The sequence below is a fragment of the Equus quagga genome, chromosome 15, assembly GCF_021613505.1.
Source record: "Equus quagga isolate Etosha38 chromosome 15, UCLA_HA_Equagga_1.0, whole genome shotgun sequence".
Taxonomy (NCBI): Eukaryota; Metazoa; Chordata; class Mammalia; order Perissodactyla; family Equidae; genus Equus; species Equus quagga.
The window spans coordinates 93,922,651-93,929,047 of NC_060281.1; the positions used below are offsets into that span (position 1 = coordinate 93,922,651).

Sequence of the window (6,397 nt, forward strand, 5' to 3'; positions counted from 1 at the left end):
CCCAATATCAGAGGACAAGCAGAGACAGAGAATATGGTCTACCCAATATCAATGGAGAACTCTTCAGCCGTAAAAAGGAATGAAGCACTCATACACGTTATATCATGGACAAAGGCTGAAAACATCATGCTGAGTGAAAGATGTCATGACAAAAGACCACATATTTATGTGAAATGCCCAGAATGGGCAAATCCGTAGAGATAGAAAGTGGATTCACAGCGGCCAAAGGCTGAGGAGTAGAGGGAATGGGGAGTGACTACTGGGTACAGAGTAGTTTTTGAGGGTGACGAGAATGTTCTAAAATGGATTGTGGTAGTAGTTGTACAACACTGTGAATATACTAAAAACCACTGAATAACACACTTTAAATGAGTGAATTATATGGTACGTGACTTATATCTCAATAAAGCTATTATAAAAAATATGAAACACTTAGGGATAAATCTGACAAAAGCTGTGAAAAGACCTGTACATTGAAAACTACAAAATCTTGCTGAAAGAAATGAAAAACCGCCTAAATAAAAAATACATACAACAAGACCCAGCTTTTCCACTTTTAGGCATGCACCAGGAGAATTTTGTGTGTGTGTGTGTGAGGAAGATTGGCCCTAAGCTAACATCCACTGCCAATCCTCCTTTTTTTGCTTCAGGAAGATCGTCACTGAGCTAACATCTGTGCCAGTCTTCCTCTGTTTCATATGTGGGACGCTGCCACAGCATGGCTTCATGAGTGTTGTGTAGGTCCACGCCCAGGATCCGAACCTGCGAACCCCTGGCTGCCAAAGCGGAGTGAGCAAACTTAACCACTCGGCCACTGGGCCAGCCCCTACCACCAAAGAGAATCTAAAATATGTCAACACAAAGACTCGCACACGAATGCTCACAGCAGCACTGTTCACAACAGCCAAACACTGCAAACAACCCAAATGTTCATCTACAAACAACATGTGCTACCTGCATACACAGCTACTAATCAGTGATGAAATCTGAATAGCTACGCCACCTGAAAGAAGTCAGGAAAGTGAGACTCCATCCAGCGTGCTGCCCCTTAGGCAGCACCTCAGAGCATGCAAACTAACCTCCAGCGAGAGAAGTAGGTCATCAGTTCTCTGGGGTACGGCTAGGGGGTGGGGGGAGGATTCTCAAGGTTTGAGGACGTTTTGGGGGTTGTTACAGGCTGAATTACAACCCCGCAAATTCCTATGTTGAAGCTGTAACCCCCAGAGCCTTAGAACGAGAGCTTATTTGAAGACAGGGTCTTTACAGAGGTAGTCAAGATTGAATGAGGTCATTATGTTGGGTGGGCCCTAACAGCACCTCACTGGTGTCTTTGTAAGAAGAGATTAGGACACAGACACAGAGGAATGGCCACGTGAGGACAGAGAGACACCGGCCATCTACACACCAAGGAGAGAGGCCTCAGGAGAAACCAACCCTGCCAGCACCTCGATCTCGGACTTCCAGTCTCCAGAACTGGGAGGAAATAAATCCCTGTCATCTAAGCTGCTCAGGCTGTAGTGTTTGTCACGGCCACCTGAGCACACTAGTATAGGGGTGACAGATGCACCCACTCTCTTGATCGTGGTACTGGTTTCACAGGTATGCACATATGTCAAATCTCATCAAGCTGTCCACTTTAAATATGAGTGCTTTATTGTATGTCAATTATACCTCAATAAAGCTGTAAAAAAGCACAATTGGGGCCAGCCGGCTGGCATAGCAGTTAAGTCCACACGATTCACTTTGGTGGCCCGGGCTTCACTGGTTCAGATTATGGGCACGGACCTATGCACCACTCATGAAGCCATGCTGTGGCCAGCGTCTCACGTATAAAATAGAGGAAGATGGGCACAGATGTTAGCTCAGGGCCAGTCTTCCTCAAGCAAAAAAGAGGAAGATTGGCAGCGGATGTTAGCTCAGGGCTAATCCTACTTAAAAAAAAAAACCCAAAACAAAAACAAACAAACAAACAAAGAAGCACAATCATCCACAGGGAGAAATGCACTGTTCGGAAAGGTGAAGACAGACCCAGGAACTGCGAGTTAACCAACACGACACCGGAGTGCCCACAACGTCCAGGGTTTTCTTCTGTTAGGAGGGACATTACCCGGCAGGCGGCTGTCTGTGCAGGCCCTTTCCTGGGGTGGCTCTGTGGTCACTGGGGTGAGGACCTCATGTCCCTCTGTACTCCCCTAAATCAGCCGGGACCCTTCCGCAGTCCTTGGCCCCACCAGTGGATAGCAAATCTCCTCTACGCTCTGTGATCCCAAAACCCCCATCTGACGTCAGAGAACCACAGCTTCCCAGTCAGGGTGCCCACTCAGCTCCCCGCCCTTTGGGCCCATTCATCTCCCCTTATCTCCCGTCTCCTCCTCCTCCCCTGGCCCACATCTGCCTCCTATCATTCAGGCGGCCGGGTGAGCAGCCGGCCAGTACTCCTCCAGCAGACAGCCGACTCCCGGTGAAACGCTGGCCTCTGCTCCCACTCGGACTAGCAGCAAACCACAACACGGTGCCTCTGGAGGCCTCAGGGTCCAGCTGCCGCCACTGGACACATCTTTACTGAGCTCCCCTCGGTGCCCGGCAGGAGGGGTGCAGCAGGGGTGCAACATTACGTAGGGCCATTTTGCTTGCCAAAACTGAAGGGAGGCGAGCGAGTCCCACAGCCAATGGCAAAGGGCAGGCTGGGCGGGTGGGCAGCAGCGGGAGGCGCAAGGCCAGGACGACCCTTGGGCAGCACCTGCACATCAGTGAGGAGGCCAGGGGCTGGAGCAGGTGAGCAGCAAGGACACAGGTGGTGGCAGACATGGTCAATGGGTGGGGACAGATCCTGTGAGGTCTGAGGCTGCAGCCAAGGAGGGCAGACTCAGACTTGGCGCGCCACCCTGGTCTCTGTGTGCTGCACAGACAGCTGGGGCGCGGGTGCAGGGCACAGCAACGAGCCTGCTGGAGTGACCCCGACAGGGTGACAGGGCCCTGGAGGGGCCAGGTCAGCAGCAGAGACAATACATTCTGCTCATGGCCCTCAGGGCGCATGCCCATCCGACACCAGAGAACAACACTGCCCTCTCCAGGGGTCCGGGAAGCTCAGAGGCCCTGCCACAGTGGTGGGACACAGGATACGTACCTTCCTTGGCACAGGCCAGGCCGCCGGATCCCCCGCCAATCACCAGGAGATCGTAGCCCTGTCGCCCTGCTGGGGAAGGGGTGAGAGGTGAGAAGGGAGAGCGAGGCCAAGTCTGGGGCCCAGAGCCCGGAGGTTGCCGCACCATTGCCAAGGGCAAGCAGCTCTGTCCAGGAAAAGGTGGTACAGAATCCATCGGATGGGACCAGAGCCCCACGCTGTGATGGCCTAGGGTGGTAACGCATCACACATGAGGGCAGCAGACAATGACTGGGCTCACACTGTCTGCATGAATCCCAAGGCCAAGCAACACCAGGTGACAACATGTCATGAAGAAGGTGAGTTAACTGGCAGAACTGCTCGAACTCAAACTTCACCCGACATCCTGAGCCAGACACAGGACAAACATTTTCTGGAGTCCGTCTGTCTTTCCACTGTAAAGGTCACCTTCTGCTATAAGTGAGGAAGGTAAAGAGCAGCCCCTGCATCAGGTAGCAGAGCCAGGCCGTGGGGCGGCCGTGGGGCGGCTGTGGGGTCCGGGAGGGAAGCGACTGAGGCCACAGGAGCTGCGGGCCCACATTCCTCCCTGGACATGCCTTTTGGGCTCCCTGTGCTGTCACTTTGGAGGCAGCCGCATCCTCCCCTCACGCCCCGCAGAGGACACTCACGGCCTTCCTGCCCTGTAGGAGGCATCTCTCGTCTCTCTTCGGCAAACCACTGATGTGGAAGGAAGGCAAAAGACAGCCAGAAGGGGCAGAGAAGGAGGGAGGGAGGAGGTGGGTGAGGGCAGGAGAGGCCTTAGTTGTGGTGAACCTGAGAGCTCTGACCCAAGGCCCGAGTTGGGGACACCCAGGGCCAGGCACCAGCCCACTCTCTATGGAAGGAGGAAGAAATAACAGCAAATTATCAGTATGTGGGGAAGGCACGGACTGCTGCCAGGGCATCAAGAGCTGGCTGCTGCTCCTGGGCAAGGCTGAGGATCCCGTGATCGAAGGGGCCTGCCCCCACGGCAGGTGCATCGGCCCTCACACCAGCATGGGAACCTGAGGCCTGCAAGTGAGGAGGCTGCACCCGTCTTTGTGGCCACCTCAACCTTCCTGGCAGACAAGTCTGTGGGGAACACGCCCAGGGTGCTGCGCCCCTGAGGGACCGCGGCTCCCTAGACGTCCTACAGGCCAGGGGGCCGTGGCCTGTGCTCCTGCAGGCCCCAGGAGCTTGAGCCTAGAGAAGGCCTGGCTTGCAGGTGAGGAAGCCCACTGGGGAGCCGGTGCTGGGAGCTGCATCCAGGTGCCCGCCCTGTGGAGACGCTCCACTGTGCCCCCCACCCCGGGTCCATCCCGCAGGAGGCATCGAGGGCCCTGAGATGCGTGTGCAGGCACACAGGGTCTAAGGGAGCCAGAACTGAGTTCAAGCAGCCAGTGCAAAGCAGACCCCATTCCAAATTCAACTCAAGGACTCTGAAGAGTCCTAAACTGCTGTTGGTTATCCCAATGGCTTTGCTATGAGCCCAGAGAACTGAAGACTGACTGCTGGCTGGAGGAGCTGAGGCCAGGCACCTAGGAGCACAGGCCCGCCTGGCAGGGCAGTGCTCCCTCCCAGTGGGGGGGCTGCCCAGGAGAACAGCTTACCTTCCATTGCAGGCGCCTCTCCTTCCTGCTGCCACAGCAGGGTCCCCGCTGGGTCTCCCTGCCCTGCAGTCCTGCACTGTGCCCCCATCTGCTATCAGCAGAGGGCAGGGCGAGTGGCTAGCCAAGCAAACTGTGGGTTTATCTTTGGCAGTTTGCTCTCCCCAGCCACCTTATATGCTCAAGAGCCCTCCGGTCTGATAAACACTTGGAAGAGGCCAGCAGTGGAGCCCTCCATGTGTAGGAAATCTGCCTTTAAACACGTGGGAGGGTGTGGCTAGCCTGATGGGGAAGAAGGACCCCGAGGTGGGTGGGGTGGGCACTGCTCAGCGCAGGTGTCCTGGGACACACCTGTGCACTCAGGTGCCCTGGGGTGCCTCACAGCCTCGCCTTCCCCACCTCAGCCAGGGACACCCTCTCCGCCCACAGGGCTCAGCCAGAAAGGTCTGTCTGCTCTGTGGTCTGAGCCCTGTCCTCTAATTTTCTGCTCCTCTGAACCTGGGCCTGGAACAGGGCCAGCAGAGAGCAGAGCCCGCTGAGCATGCCTTGGCTGCGTGAGCAACTGCTCTAGGAGGACAGGGGAGGCTCCCCGTGCCCACGGACACGCCGGCCACCTCGGGGGCCTCCTGTAAGGCTGTCCTCCCTGCCGCATGGTCTCTCCTGGTAGGAGGTGTGAGGGGACAGGTGACACTGGCTACACTGTCATTCTGGTTCTTGTTCAGGGGCTGCCTCGCCACCCCCAAGCCTGGGATGGGCCGGCAACTTCTGCTCTCAGAGAAGCTGTGAGGCTGAAGTGGAGGAAGAGGCCCCAAATCGGCCCTGGGTGTCCTCCTTGGGGGTTGGCACCATCACTGTCCCAGCAGCTCAGCCCTCGCCCTGGGGCCTCCCTTCCCCTTGCTGCCAGAGGGCCCGGCAGGGCTCTGCCTCCTGCCCAGATGGAAAGGACACGCTCACCCCAAGGCCACGGTTACCAGCAGCCTGAAAGGCCTTGTGCTTGTGACCACGGGGGCAGCACCCATTGGTGGATCTCTGACTTGCGCCAGGTGGGGTGAGGGCTCCACTGCACAAGTATGTTTAATCCTCATGAATGTCCCACTGACATGTGCAGCAAGGGGGCTGGGAAAGACCGGCTGCCCTGGCCAAGGTCACAGGGATCAGCAAAGACACCCTAAGAGCAGCCCATGTCCCCACCTCACAAGCTAGTGACCGCGTCCCAGGACTCTGCACGGCCAAGCGAACCCCTTAGTTCACCACGGCCAATGCAGTGCACAGCTTTGCCCACTTACCCATCTGGTCTGCCCTCACCCGCCAATCCACCACTGACCAAGGGTCCGGCCACTCTTCCTCCCACGGGCACCATCTGTGCGAAGGAGCCCTCACCCAGATGTCCTGTGGTCCTTCAACACTCACTCCCTGTGGGGAATGGTCCAGGGGCAGGGTCTGGGGCCATCACTGAGAAGGTACGTGGTGGGGAACAGTCATCACGCGTGGGCCTGGCCGTGCTACCATGGCAATGTGGTGGCGCCGCAGCCGGCTCTGGGGAGCGCATCCTGCAGGGCTGAGCGCCAACTGTCCATGTATCCCTGCGCCCAGCCCTTGCGCCGGAACCCTGGCGACACCCGGTGCCGTGGTGACGTGACTATTGTCC

The 6,397-nt window shown here is 56.9% G+C and overlaps 1 protein-coding gene across 1 annotated transcript in view; it reads right to left on the reverse strand.

Moving 5' to 3' along the window:
- TXNRD2 (thioredoxin reductase 2) overlaps positions 1-3,260 on the reverse strand; it is a 47,016-nt gene extending 43,756 nt beyond the window's left edge. Inside the window, exon 1 of the mRNA XM_046640479.1 lies at positions 3,128-3,260. The gene's annotated coding sequence lies outside the window, so the exon portion shown is untranslated. The remainder of the gene's footprint in view (positions 1-3,127) is intronic.
- Between the last annotated feature and the right edge of the window lie 3,137 nt (positions 3,261-6,397).